The sequence below is a fragment of the Parasteatoda tepidariorum genome, chromosome 10, assembly GCF_982258835.1.
Source record: "Parasteatoda tepidariorum strain Cologne lab strain chromosome 10, Ptep-v5.0, whole genome shotgun sequence".
NCBI lineage: Eukaryota > Metazoa > Arthropoda > Arachnida > Araneae > Theridiidae > Parasteatoda > Parasteatoda tepidariorum.
This window is the reverse complement of record NC_141764.1, coordinates 62,800,860-62,817,301: the sequence shown is the minus strand read 5'-3', so window position 1 is coordinate 62,817,301 and position 16,442 is coordinate 62,800,860.

Genomic DNA, 16,442 nt, shown 5'->3' with positions numbered 1-16,442 from the left:
AATTAACAATGCACACATCACTTAGAGAATATTAATATGAATTCGAGCAGGGCTTACTAAAAACAGAAGCGTACAGAAATTAAATATTATGAAATTCTTTAATACAATTGACAGTTTTTTAAATTTTATAACATAATTGTAAACATAATAGTTCTTTTGTAAACAAAATTGTATGAACATTCGGATTGGTATTAACTTGAAATAACACATAATTTTTGGAGTTTTACAACACCAAATTGTACCACCAATTGAACCACCGATTGGAAATACATCACAGTTTTTACAATGTAGAGACTATTATTTTATTGTGCTATTTTATTGTCCTAATATTACATTGTTTTATCTTGATTACATACATGATAATCAATAAATTGTGAATGCCATAGAAAATTTTGCCTAAAGAGAGATGTTAGCAATTCATAAGTTCTCAAAATATTTGAAAACTGTGTTAGTAGCTGTGTTTACTATGAATTTATAGTTGAATTACTGATTTCTTTCATTCTACCTAGTTTTTTATTTATTACACAAAATTATAGTTATAATGCTCGACCGATATTAAGAGAAAGAGCACATTGATAAAAAACGAAAATGAATATTAAGAAAATTCCTAACTTTATCATCCTATTGTGTTAAGTATTTTTTATTTGAATTATTTAAAAATATTTCGATTTCTAGAAAAGAGGAATTAAAATTTCAGCATTACTGTATAAAATTGTTTTATTAAATGAACATTAATTAAAATAGAATATTTGACTTTTACTATATTTAAAAATGCAAGGTGCTTAATGCATTTCGAATTTACTAATAAAATAAAATTAAACGAGTAAAATTTGTTTGATAACATTATAATGGATATAGAACATGTCTACAAAAACTAAATATATACTCAATATAGCATTATAGATAAAAATTTTATATTCATAGTCAAAACTCTTAGTCACTCTATATTACTTTTGAAAGAATAAAAAACTTAGGTTTCTATTAATTAAAGAAAATATTATTTTATTTTTAAATATATATATATTTCTAAATTTTAAAATTGTGTTTTTGTTTGAAATAAATGTAGAATATTGTGATTAGCAAAATTATTGTACTAACTAAAGAAAGAACAATAATTGTTAAATAAAGAAATATTATATTTCACATTATTTTTAACTTTCATTATTGTTATTTATTTTTAAATTTTAAGATAAAAGTTTTTTTGAAGGAAAAAAATTTTGAATATTCTAACAACACTTATGAATATTTAATTTCCTAATGGGCTCCGGTATGAGTCATTAAAATCCCATCAACTTGATGACTCAAAAATAAAGTTAAGTTTGTAAATGAAACGTTGACGTAAGATGAGTCTCTCACATTTGTCAGTTTGCTGACATTTGGAACATCTAATAACCATGCATTAAATAAAGTAAAATATAAATTGTCGCCAAAGGGAAGCCAAATAATAGTCTTTTATATACATAATGAGGAATGATGAGCCAGTTCTAAATTAGTTAAAAGTTAGAAACATTTTACTAAATCTTATAGAATTAAGAAAAATATAAAATTTTGTAATAATTATAAATTTTTAATTAACTCTTTTTAATAACACTATTAAAATTTTTTCATAATAAAACCTGTGAGCCATAGTTGCTTCCGGCATGACTCTCAATTAAGTGACCTAGTTTCACATCTCAACGACGATTCATCGATGCAAATTCTGCCGACGTAAAACATTCTCAGCTGGTGCGAGTACAGATTACTTCGTATATTTCACAGCGAAACTTGTTCTCATGTGGTAAAAGTCTGCGGAGACAAAAGATTTATTTTTATTGCAAAAACTTCTTATGCTTATGATTGAGATCGATTTATGAAACGAAATTCATTTAGCTTATTAGCTGTGCAAAAAACCTACTCCTAGTAAGTAAAGGAAACTAAGCTCGGATCGAATGGGTAATTTTAATCCCTTAGAAGGTCATTTTTTCTAGTAATGTTATGTTAAAATATTCTTGGGATAGAGATTGATATATGAAACGAAATTCATTTAGCTTATTAGAATTGTGAAAAACCTACTCCTAATGAGTAAATGAAACTACGCTCGGAACAAACTAGTCATTTTAACCCGTTCAGAAGGTCTTTTTTTCTAGCAATGTTAGGTTAAAATTTTCTTGGGATTAATATTGATTTAAGAAGCAAAATTCATTTAGTTTATTACCAAAAATTAACTGCATTTAAAAAATCATTCTGTGAAAATTGGCCATAATCCTGAACTTATATACTTATACAAAGTCGAATTTATAAATTTTGTGTTTGTAAATACAAATAAACTCAATTCAAAATAGTTAAACGAATAATCTTATAACTCACAAGAGAAAATAGCTACACAGTTTTGGCATCTCGTTTTGACTCCACGTTAACCATTAGAGCTACCGAAACTCATATAAACAAATCCCTGAATTATTTTTTAATTTTTTTTTGTATTTTTTGAAGTTATTAACACAAATCATTGGTGGGAAAATAGCTTCCCGTCTATGTTTAAATATCTAAATTTGAAAGCAAATGGGAAGTATTCCCACTAAGGCCTTATTGAAAATTTTAGCAACCCTTCTTTCATTTTGGAATTTCAGACCACTAAAGATTACAGTTTTTTTCTCCTGTTTCATTGATTGAATAGTTATCCATCATTTTAGCTTATAGATAAGAAAAGTATTATTAAATAACTGGTCGGCCAAGAGGTTTTATATGCAGGGTTATTCATAATTCCTTCCAGGATTTCGAAGCGTTATAGTAAAAAAACGATGACGAATATGGCAAAAAAGAACATATGAAATTATTCCGAAAATATTCAAGTTTTAATTTAAGCAGTTGAAGGTAGATGGCAGTAACATATACCACTGAAGCCAGTTATAGTAAAGAAAAATTGAGTTTACAGGCGGAGGGAATTATGAATAACCCTGTATATATGCGTTGATTAAAGCTTTACAATTTCATAATGACGGCAATGCAGTGTAAATCTTTATACGATTCTTTTGCTTCTCTCTATGTGTTTTGAGATTAAAAAAATTATACAACATAATATAAAAACGTGTAGTACTACAGAGTAAATAATTACAAGGAGAAAAAAAAATTGGTGAAAATACTACACTCTATAGTAGACATCTCTGGAAAAAAATCAGATTTCTGGTAATAAAATTACACTGAAAAAAAAATGCTCAAAACTAAATTAATATGGTAAAGTTTACCGCGTTTCTGGTTCTCAGGGAACACCAAGAAGCTCTGTAATTTTTATAGAAGAGTCTTGGTGAGGATTTTGTCTAAATTAACAAGAAAGTATGTTTTCAATATGTGATAAAATTTTATTTTTCTTGATACCTTTTAACATGCCATAAAAACCATTTATTTGGTTAAATTTAAATTTCAGTTTAGTATTTTTACTAAATGTGTAGTAATAAGAGCTACTGTTTTGAAAAAGAGAATTTTCATTCAACCGTTACCATTTAATTGGAAAAATTACCAATTAAATGGTTTAAATACCGAACATTTTTATTTCGTTATCGAGAATTAGGACTTTTTATACTAGAAATGTTATTACCATGCAGTACGGTAAGGTTTTTCCTTCGCACAAAATATAGTTCTAATTACCACACATATAGTAAAATATATAAAGTTAAAAAATAGTTTCAACCAAATGCTACAAACTATCCAGATAAAATTCTGACATTTTACCACATTTACCAAGTTTCAACACACGCATTATAAAACAGTTGTATTGTTAAGTTTATCAAGATTATTACTAAAGTATTCCATTAAAAATTACTATGCTTTCTGGTGGGTATTCCCACGCCTGAAACATGATGAATTCTATCTTGTTAGTACTTTTTTTTAAATGTAGATAAAATAGTAAGTAGTAAATTTGTAAATACATATATGATATTTAGTAAATACATAATTAGCAGCTCTCAATGTAATTGCTCTAAATAAGAAAAAGAATTTATAATATGCAAATCATTTCATTATATCAAAAAAATAATTCAAAAAGGGGCTTTAATTCTTCTTGCTCGTTTATTAATGAAAAACTTTTCATGATTTATGCCTCCTTAATCGCGTAATGCACAATAATCGCATAAAAACTGCATTTAATTTATTTAGGCATATTATTGAGGCATATTCGATTCATACAAACATCATTTTAGGAAGTCTGTACATAAAATATATATTCTTTTTAACCGGAAATAAATTCAAAATTTTAAAGTAATAATGAGAAATCTTTCTTAAATAATAGTTCCAATATTCATTTGCATTAAATATTTTCAGCATTATACAACTGGAAATACTGCGTATAACCTTTTTTATTGTTAGTTGAACGGGAAAAAAAACTTGACAAAGAATAATATTTCGTCGAAAGAAATTTATAAGTGAAACTATAATCTCCAACAAAAACCATTTAAACTGTCTGAAAAGTGACAGTTTTCAAAATTGAGTTTTTTCCCGGACAACTCATGTGTCGTAACAAATTAGGCACATCAAACGCATATTAAATTTCAGTTGTCAACCACATGAAACTAAAACCTTTTAAAAGTGTTTCTGATAAATTGTGATGATACCTACTTATGTAAAATTCAGGCTTTTCTAAAAAAATTTCTTTTTTAAATTTTTTGCTCTTCCATTTCTATTGATTTTCTATTTTCTTTATTGTTTTTAAGGGTAATATTCTATTTTTTTCTATTCAACTATACTATTGAATTAGTAACAAGCAAATATTTTTTATGATAAGAAATGAACTTAATTTTGTCTTTTTTTTATAAAAACAGATTATTATTAAGAGTGCTAATTCATATTTTTATAACAATAAAATTCAACGAAGGCATTTTTTTAAATTGTTTTTCTGTGGATTGACGAATACATGTAAAATTCAAATTTAAAAATGCAAATAAAAGCAAAATATAAAAACTTAATTCTTACCGTAACATAAAAAAAAGTTTAGGCAGATGCTTAAAAATAAATGGCTTAAAATGCAGATGAGTCACTTCGATAACAGGTTAAAAAAATTTAAACCTGGTATTGGGTGCTCATTTAAGGTAGTGCAAATATAGTACAGTTAAGGTAATGCATAATGACTAGTGCAAAAACAAGATTTTTGAAATTGGGTTTATTATAAATTTAAAATACCTGCACAAAAAATATTTGTGCAAGGCGATAGCAGGGGATAGACGAATAATTTTAAGTCTTTATATGCATTTATATCAAAATCACATTTTTTCACATTTTACATAACCTTAAACACGATATTTCATGCTATTTTAAAATAGTTTTTTTTTCGACAATTTTTCACGAGTGTGTGATGATTACTGCACACGCGTTTTGAACTACAGATTAAGATTAAAAAAAGTAAGTTCTATTTTTTTATGCCTGTGTTTTCGCAAAGAGAAGTTCCAAAATTTTTTAAAGATTTGCTTTTTTAGCTGCATTAATCGATAACTCAGTCATATATGCACTTGCTTTTAAGATAATAATCTAAAACCTGTTTGATAGGCTTCAAAATAAAATCCTTAAATGATTTTTCTGTTTCGGGCAATCGAAAGTTTTTTTTTAGTGTTTAGCGTATTTGCAAAAAAATGCCTTATTTTCAGCCAAAAATGGCAATTTAAAAAATTTATAAAATAAGGATAATTTTATTTGCTAGTTTTATAAGTTTTTCACATAATAAAACAAATCAACTAGTTTTGTTTTTAAATTTTATATTAATACTTAAAAAAAATTCTTAAACTTGTCGGATACCTTAAAAAGTGTTCCAAAAATTACAAACAGATCACAAGTTATCACTAATGTTAAACAATAAAGGTTTAGATTCATATCATCATCGGGCTGTAACAAAGAGATTTGTATAAGATATATTTCCATTTAACACAAATTCGATCGTTTCTTTTAAAAATATCTTTAAAACAAACCATAATTTGTAAAGCACACACAGTAATTTTTTAAAATTTTTTTTACCTTGAATAGGAAAACTTCCATTTAGTTAACTGTATTCGTCAGGTTTTTAATTTATTAGGTTCATATGAAATCTCCTTCTTTCATTGGTTGGCGTGGATTAGAATTGCACAAAGAAAATCATAGGGATTATTAATACAGCATATTTAATAAAACAAACTAATATGGCTTCGGTGAACCGAATCGAAGCTTTCAGATATCGAAGCTTTGGCAGTTAAAAAAGCTGTATTTTTAAATGAAAAAATAAAATAGCGGCACGGTCAAAAAATTGTATGAAAAGTTATGATAAAAAGTACCGGCATTCAGGTTGCCAGTGCTTTTTAGTGATTGTAAAATTCGACGGAAGAAAAAATATGATATACCGAAATTTATGGCAATATTAACTAATCCATGTAAATGAATAAATATTACTGTAAAATCAAAGTATAAAATTTAACGTTAAAAATGAATTTTATGGTAAAATGTACTGTCACCCTTAGTGATGGTACATTTTACCGTAATTGTTTTATTGTGAGTTTATCGATATATGCAATCTCTTATTTAATTACCTGTATTCACCGGGACTCTGACTTATAAGTCCCAATTGATGTTTTACTCTCTCATTAGTAGAGATGGATCAGAATTATGCAATTACAATTATACGAATTTATATTAAAAAAACATATCTAATAAAATAAAGTGATATGGCTCTAGTGGTCAGAAGCGTAGATATATCTTGCTGGTATACTTGCACTTGAGTGCTTGCGTACTTTGCTTTATTTCAGAATAGACTATTTTCTTACTGAACACAAAACGTACATTTTGTATAAAACAACAGAAAAAAATTGCTTACTCGGGAATTGTTTGTGGGTTGCATTTAGTAATACTGTTAGGGTATGAGCATATTGAGTATGAGCAAACGCAATATCCTACAATAGCTTTTCGTCTATAATTATTGTTGTTATTGCTTTCATAAGCCAACTTTATAACTCGACCTTTATACTAGTTTAAAATGCTTCCTTTTCATTCTTTTTCAATAAATTTCTGTGCTAGAATAACGCAGCTATATTTTTATTCATAGCAAAGCTATATTCTTTAATGCAAACAAATGACAAGTTGCTGCATTAATGAGGTATTTTGTATTAAAAAAAATATCAATTAGGAGTTACAGGAAAACAATTAATTTAAAAATAAGAATTCATTGTCAGATAAACTTTAAGAAGGAAACTCAAAGGAACCTTTTTTTTTAAATTTGTTCTTTTAACTATTTCTAAGAACTCTCTTTTATTCGATGAACCGAAAAGAATACTCCCTGTAACTAGAATTTCAGTATTTACTCTTGTCTAATCCATGAGTCAATAAGACTTGGGAGAAAAGAATTTTCCAGCATCGCAAATCCTTTAGATTTTTTTCTAACTCTATTTACTTATCAAGCAAAGATCTATGTGATCTTACAACAAACAGTTTAAAGTAACTCGAATAGATTATTGGAAAAAGCCGTTTTACTAGTTTTAAGTTAGTACGGTAAAAAAAATGCACTTTGATTTTATTTTAAAAAAATCATTATTAATTTTTGTGTTAGCTGACATCTAATTAACTGAGACTCTAAAGCGTGAAGTGAAAATGTAAAAACTAAAATGACTTAAAACATATCAATGGAATAGATTGTTGAGACAATGTGTTGAAAAATCTATCATTTAAGTTCTTTGAGGGGAAAATGATAATTTGGATTTCATTTATTTCTTAAAAATATATCTTTGTTCGAAATTTCATGCTTAATAATTTTCAATAAGTTTAAAATTTCTAAAAAAGATACAGACTATTTATTTACCAACTTATTGCCTTTGGGTCTAATTTTCTAATAGGATTACTTTTTTTAACCTCTCTCTTATGATGTGACCAATCAAATGGCCTCTTTCAGAGAAACGTCATCTGCTTCAGTGTATTTTTGAAAAATGTATTGTCGTTTTTCTTAAGTCCATTTGGAGCAAAAAACTAAATTTAAAATTAAAATAATTCCCATTTATGAATTTAAATCTTTGCTTAATAATTAGTTTGTTAAAATCTGTCTTGAAAATGTAAAATATAAATTGAAATTTAGATAAATTTAGGGGCAAACTATTGTGACCGTGCGTGCAAACCGTAAAAAGAACTGTTGAATTACTATGAAATATCTGGAAAAATAGGAATTCTTACAGCCTTTTTAATAATACATACAGCCTTTTTAAAGTAGCATTTCAACATTAAACTTAGAATACTTATTCTTAATTTATAGGCATACCAATAAATTGGTAGTATCGTTGTAGGCGCTTGCCTTGTATTTTTACCAAGAAAAATTGATAGTACGTTCACTAAGGAACTTTTAGTGAATATTCAAAAGAACACACCTGCAATGCTACTAAGAAACAATTAAAAGTTCCAAAGAATGTTCTATCAAAAAACAAAATAATACTAGTCAAATTTAATTTATTTTGTGGCACAAATACATATGTAGGCTTGGGTAATCAGTTACATGAGTGCGGCTTATAAGCCTGTGGTAAGTAGAAAAAAAAGCATAATTCGGAGAAAGAAAACCTGCCAGTACGTTCAGGATTACAGTGGGATTCGAACCCGCTACCTCCATGTTACAGAACGGTCAGTGGGAGAAATCACTCAGCTTGGGAGGCACCTACTATGCAAAACCCCGCAAGCACCATGCAGAAATTCTTTTCGACGTTTGGAAATAAAGGTTGAAGTTAAAAGGAAAGAAGGAAGGAAGAAAAAAGTTTCAGAAGGCGCCGTGAGAGTTACAGAATTTTTTTCTGTAGTAAAAACTAAGCAAAAATTTTTTGAAGATCAGGTTACAGATGATTTTTTTAGTAACTGATGAGAAATCTGTAGTGTTATTGAGCAATATCTAATAAATTTATAATTGTTTTTTCCTTTCTACTGTGTATAAAACGAAAAATGTTTTTTAATATCACCGATTGCGTCTTTGTGGATTTATTTTAGTTTCTGATTGATTCAAATTTCATTCTTGTCCATTTTATAAATAATGTAAACAAATTACATGCGTAATTTTAATAAGCTTTTCATCAAGATATCGCAAAAAATTTCCTTAAGTTTCATTTGAGGAAAGCTGCTTTGAAAAAATTCTTACGTAGATAAAGCAACCAGGATAATGTAAAACAAAATGTGCTTTTTAAAGTTTAAAATATGCTGTATATAAGAATGTTTTCCTCCTTTCTGAGAGATAGTACGACGAAAGTATCAAATATATCTTAAATATTACCAAAAGTGGAATACAGTTTCTAAAAAATTGAAAACTTAAACGGGACATTTATAGGGAGTTTTAGGCAAAAGCGCTTCAGTTTGCACCATAAAGTGATAACTAAAAAACATTTTTTTTCTATGGACAGAATATAAAATCTACATTTGGGACTTACTTTAAAAGCAAAGGTAGAAGAGGCAGTAGCAAGAATACTTAAAGCTATATGTTAAGCAGACTTGTTTGTTTTGCTTTTACTTTAAGAAGCAAGGAATACTTGAGCGTGTCCATTGTGTATTTTATTATCCTATTTATAAATCTGAAATTGATACTATATTAAACACATTTCAAACGTCACTGGTTTGAAATATTCCTCATTATTTCCAAAACAAAACCATCCATCATTGCGCAGAATAAAAAAAAATCTGTAAGTGATACTATATTAAACAAATTCCAAACGTCACTGGCTCGAAATATTCATCATTATTTCCAGAATAAAACTATCCATCATTGCGCAGAATTAAATAATTTACATCCGTTATGCTACATACTGTAAAAATTCCAGATTAGATTACAGTTAAAAAGTACTGGCACCCTTATTGCCGTATCTAAAAAAATCATTTTCAATGCAAAATTCATTTTTTCCATAAAATTTTATGCCATAAGTTTCACAATAATATTTATTTAATTACAGTGAATCAGTAATTTTAAAGTAAATATTGCTGCAAAATTCCAGTATATCAGATTTTATGTTCGGTAAAATTTTAAAGTAAATAGTATTGGTACCCTCGAGTACCGGATTTTTTTACTGTAATTTGTTCCAGAATTTCTTACAGGCTCGAGCATGAGAAATATTCTTTTAAAATTGCTTTCTTTTAATTTTTATTTTCTATTTTGAATTTCTCTGTAGTGAATGTAAATAGTATGGACATTTCTCTCAAAAATAAACGTAAATAAGTATTTTCTTCTTACAAAATTTTGCGGCATATCTCTAAAATATCCATCATTTTCTATACCTTATTAGCCAAATTTATGTTTTTTAAATTTTAAAATCTCAGGTATTAAGCATTTACATAGTTTATAAAATTCTATTTCGAAATGTAGCAATTTTTGTTATCTAATTTCAAAGACTAGATCACAGTTTCAAGTGATCAAATTATTTCGGTAATTAGTTTCACTCTTTTAGAGAGCTTAAAACGTGACAAAATTTGCTCATTTTTTTAAAGACTAAAGTGCAGTTTCAAGCAATCAAATAATGTCAACAACAGGATAAATCTTTTTGAGCGCGGGACGAATTTAGTTAATTTATTTTAAAGACTAGAACACAGTTTTAAGTCCTCAAACAATATCGACAATAAGTTATGATCTTTTTGATGATTAAAAATGGTATTTAAATAAATATTTTTAGAAGCATTAGAAGTAATTAGTTTATTTATATTAAAATTAAAATAATTTCTTTCATTGATTCATTTCTTTCAGCAGATATTTTCTTCTTTTTTGTCAGACGTGAGAAGAACGTTTTCTCAGACTTTAACGTTCAACATTGCAGATGTTTTCTTCTTTTTCAATACCTAAATCCAAATTTTTTTTATTAATATTATCATCATGATTACGAGGTTCTCCTCGGGGTAATTACCCCGATATATAATTACTCTGAACATTCAGCGCATGCGTTCATTGGTTTTAGAAAAAATAAGCATTGTTATGTAACTATTATAAACATTCAGTGCTTACATTTATTAATTCTATGGAGAAAATAACAATGGTTATATAGCTTTTCTCATCATTCAGAAAGTACGTACGTTATTTTGGAGCAAGAAAACAGGACAATGAAACTCTAAACATTCAACACCTAGCACATTCGTCTAAACATAAAGTGCAGATAAGCATAGATACTAACAAAAACAGCCGCGGTTATATAACTATTCAAAATACACTTTGTAGATATAAATTGATTTCTTAGAAAATTTCCGTGGTTATATAATTTAACTAACTATTCAGTGCGGACAAACAATGAAGATAGAAAAAATTTTAAAGCGTAGAATATGTTACTATACTTAGTAACAAAAAAAATTAATCCATTAATTATTCTTTTTAACTTTATTTCATAATATAAGCTTATGGCTTATGTAACAATATTGCTTTATCTTTTATTTATTTATGAATATTTTTAAACTTTTCCCTCATCTTTTTTAGCAAAATTTGAGTAAAGACATCACTCATAATGTTTTTAAAAAAATATAACGAAAAAAGACTCCAAAATTTATAAAACAAAAAATGTTTAAATACCAGTACAAAAAAGTAAACTGTAAAACTCGCAGAGGAAACGCAGTGAAGTTTTTCTTCTTTTTTTTCCAGGAAAATAACTTTTTTACGCCAAACAATTTTCAGAAAACTTCATTCATTCCGGGAAAGAAAAACCCTATTATGGCATGTATTTCCTGAAAAATGCTTGCAGCTTTGCATGATAAATTGTGGAAAAGATTTAAAACTGAAAAAAAAATAAATAAATAAACTGAAAAATGAAAGCCTAGGTTGCGAGGAAGTGTAAAAGCACACTTCTTTCTGCCCGCATAATTCTTTATTTCTTCCACGCATGGAAAAAATATGAAAAGTTCATTCAACGCGATTTCCTTTGTAGTTTAGAAAAATGGCGGCCCTGATGAGAAGATATTCAAGAGTTTGCACCATACTTTACGAACTGAATTCGTAATAAAAAAGCTTAAAGATAAGTTCTGCGGAAGTGAAATAAATTCACCTCATTGATTTGATACGGGTAACATGTTCTTCTGATATAAATAAAATAAAGGCTTTCTAACTGGGGCTTATTTCAAATGAATGCATTTAATTTTAAAAACAAATACGATAAATTCTAATTATTCGTGTAATATGATAGTTTAAATATACTTATTTTATCCAAACTCAGAACTTTTAAATTCAAACCTACGCTCATCATTATTTCGATGCAAAAATTATTTACTTTGTAGAAAATTATGGCTCATTGCTTTTCCCTTTAATTCTTAAATCGCAGACTTATTCAAGAGATGGGCATCCCTACTATTTTTATATAATTTAACAGTTTAAACGCGTTCATCTATAATTCTGAAAGTTGAAGTTGTAGCATGCATAAATAAGAGACTTGCATCGTTTTTTGTATTCCCTCGCTTGTGAATGGGCTAAGTTGTCGGTAACTTTAAATTATATTTTCTCATAGAAGTGTATTTATTATCATGTTTTCACATCATGCAGTATACAAATATTGTAGTTTTTTTATGCGAACAGGATTGTTTAAGATAGAATTAGTCACAAAGGAAAAATTCATGTAAAATTATCGAATAGTAATCTCATTTCTGGCAAAAAAATAGAAACACAATTATGTTTACTTAAGCAAAATAATAAAGTTTTTAAATCATTTATTGGGTAATTTTTCCATTCATATAGTATCATAAAATCTAGTTTTCAAATTTGTAGTTTTTATTACCACATATTTAGTAAAAAATGTAAAGCTGAAAATGAAATTCAGCCTACTAAGTGGTTTTTATGCCATGTTCCAAGGTAACATATTAAATGACTCAACTTTACCACATTTGCCGAATTTTACCACATATTATAAAACCATATTTTATTGTTAGTCTTACCAAAATCATTATCAAAGTGCCTCAGTAAAAATTACCGAGTTTTCAGTGTTTCCATAGAGTCAGAAACGTTGTACATTTCACAATATTCTGACATGTTTGACCATACTACAGACTTCTCAAATCAAATTATTATACAGTATAGAAATTGCATAATTTTTATACTTTCAGACATAATAACTCCTTCACAATTTATTCAAAGATTTTGAAAATCTTAGAGCTTGTTTACCGCACAATATATTTTTCTTTTACACTAAAGATTTTTTGAAAATTAATTTTTCCTTTAGGTAGGTTGTGCTAAACAAATCGGAATTTTGCTCAAAAAATATTTTTTAATAATTTACATTTTACTGTAACTGCATAAAATACATTTAAACTTTTAAAGAACAACAAATTTGTAAACAACATTAAAAAATGAAACTTTGAAAACAAAAGTATGATTAAAAGTATGGTGCTATGGCATGACAATAAAAACCAATTTTTTTTGTTGTAAAATTTACTTTACAGTTTCGTACTTGTTAATAAATGCGTGGTAATCAGAACTTTAATTTTATAAACCAGAATTCCCGGTCAACAGTTGCCATATGGGCGGAAAAATTACTAAATGAATGATTTAAATATTGTATATTTAGCTTCCATAGACCAAAATTGCGGTTTTTATTTCCAGAAATGTCATTACAATTGAATACGATTTTACATTTTATTAAATTGATTTCTCTTCGCACAAAAACAAAATTCTACAATTTTAAAAATGTCGTATATATAAAATTTGATTTCTCATTATTTATCTGAACAAATTTCCTTCAGTTTAGTATTTTGCCATGCAAACCTACTATATATATATATATATATATATATATATATATATATATATATATATTGTCTGCATTGTCTGCATGATTGGTCCAGAAATGTTTTCAATTTCTTGACATATATTTCTGTAGTGAATAAAGTATTAATATTAAGAATCGCGGTACTGAATACCATTAAGTATTAGACAAGTGTGCCACAAAACGGTTTTCATTCAGTCACATCATTGATATTTTAGCGACTAAGAGTTTTGCATTTTGCACATAAAAGATTAACCATTTTTTTTTAATGTATTGAATGATATTTGACTCAACCTAACACTGATCCCCACCGGATGTTCGGAAAATCAATCGCGATTTCGAACATTTATATAAGTATAGAAGAACTTGAAATAATTAAATATTAGACACGTGTCTCTCTCAAAGATCGTTTTTAGCTCAAAGAATTGATTATTTAACAACTAAGAAATGTGGTCAAAAAGTGCTAAACAAGCTTTATGGTATTAAAATGAATGATGCAACTAAAGTTGATATACCATGGGCATGTGATAAATTAAAGAAGCAATTAATGCAACGGATGAATATAAAAATGCTATAAAAATGCTCGGTGTTATTCATAAAGTATGCTTTCTGTTTAGGAAACCAAATTTTATTCTTACAAAGTTTAAAAAGTTTCTTTTCTTTTTTTTTCAAGATATACTTATGTACGAAATTTTCATTTGAGGTATTTTGAAAAATGAAATGCACTCTAAAAACGAAACTAACTGACTCTCGTGCTTACATTTTCAATTGGATGGGCTGACATACTCCAGAAATAATTCATTTATTTATTTTTGTATCGTAATCGCTCTCTGTTGAAGAACTGTGCAACTAATTTCGAATGTCTACTTGCCAAATCAAAAAGCATGAAAATAGTTTTGGGACACAAATAATTATTGGTCGTTAAACAGTCGACCTTCATAAGATTTTTTTATATTGGTGTGGCGTTTATAGTACTATATAATTTTGCTTGTCATTGTTTAATAGTAACAACAAAAGATACGTAAAATGTTCAAGATTTTAAAATTATTAGAACAGAACATTTTAAGAACAAATATGGTATTTTTATCTGAATTGTGACAATATTTCACAATTACCATAAACGAGATATTCGAAGTATTTAGCTTAGAGTTCTAAAAAAAATTAGAAACGTACAATCACACATTATAAAATCATTCTAAGTCGGATTTCTAAAATAAAATCATTCTAAGATAAATAACGGCTTTTAAACTATAAATATCATGAAAGAATTACCAATGTGCTTCAATTCTGTTTAGAAAGTGATAAAAAAATATTTTCTATTAAACATTTTACGAACAATCAAAGTTTTAATACCTATATGATCAGTTTTAAACTTATTTTAACAAAAGTTATTTCAGAAAATATTTTTCTAAAAGAACCCTTTTTTAGCAATAATCTCCTAATCTATGTAAATTTAAATGCTTACGTTAGAATATTTCCTGCTGATATGAGAATTTAAAGGTAACTAAACACTAATGGAAAAGAAAACAGGCTTAACTATTACTAATATAAATTCTGCTATTGGAAGAGAGATTTTGAAATTGATCCAAGCAAAGGAAAGTAAAATCTTTTGATAGTATTGTAGAAAGTAAAATTTGACAACCTGAACAATGTTTAATAGCTTTTATTATTTTTTTTTAAATGCTCTTAAGCAATTTAATCTTTTACTACCCTTTCTTTAGGCATTATATCTTTTATTAAAAACAAATATATTAAATAAAAATTTAAAAAAATTATGCCGAACAAAAAACTTTTTTCTTAAGACTGCATATTAAAAGGGGAAATATATTGCATAATTTCCGTACTATTTTGTATTATGTTTTCTTCTAAAACTGTATTAATATAGCCAAGGCAAAACATATCATTATTTTAGTTTCTAAATCACAAAAAAAATTGAAACGAAAACAGAACCAATAAATCGAAAGATGCAAAATAACTATAGTTAAGCCATTTACTAATAGCTTAACTATTTAGTTTTATAACACAAAAATGCAAAGAAAAACAATTGAGTAAAAATAGTCAATAGAAATTCAAGAAACTCAAAAATAAAACTCAAATAAAAAATAAAACTCAAAATACAATATGTAAAGTGACTAGCGAATTCAAATGTATTTTCAAAATACATACATACGTACAAAATACATACATACAGGTATTTTTCAAAAATGATTTAAAATATTTTCGTAACAAGTTTACCAGATTACAAAATCATATTTTGGTGTTGATTTGTATTATTATTTGGCATTTTTTCCAATTACACGGTAAGGGATAAGTAGAAATTTTAGTTTTCAAAATTATGGTGCTTATTTCCACACATTTAGTAAAAAATAAAAAGCTGAAAATTTAACCGAACAAATGGTTATTATGCCATGCTCTAATGCAGTGTTCCCCAACCCTCGGTCCACGGACCAGAACCGGTCCGTTGATCAAATGGTACCAGGCCACCCATTTCATTGAAATTAAATTTAAATTCCAGGTTTATACCCAAATCTGTGTTCCATTAAAATGTTATTTAGTTAAAAAAAAGGGGGCCCCGAAGGTAGTGACAGAAATTTTTTAATGTTTGCAATGTATCATTGTCGCCGATTATCCCCAGATGGAGGCGTCTCATTGCAAAGAAACAAGCTCAGGGATCTGATTTAACTTTCTAGTAAGTTTATATTCATTTTTTGGTGTAACTGTATTTTATTTTGAAGGCATGTTTAAGTACAATTAAATTAAAGTTAATAAATCCAAATTATC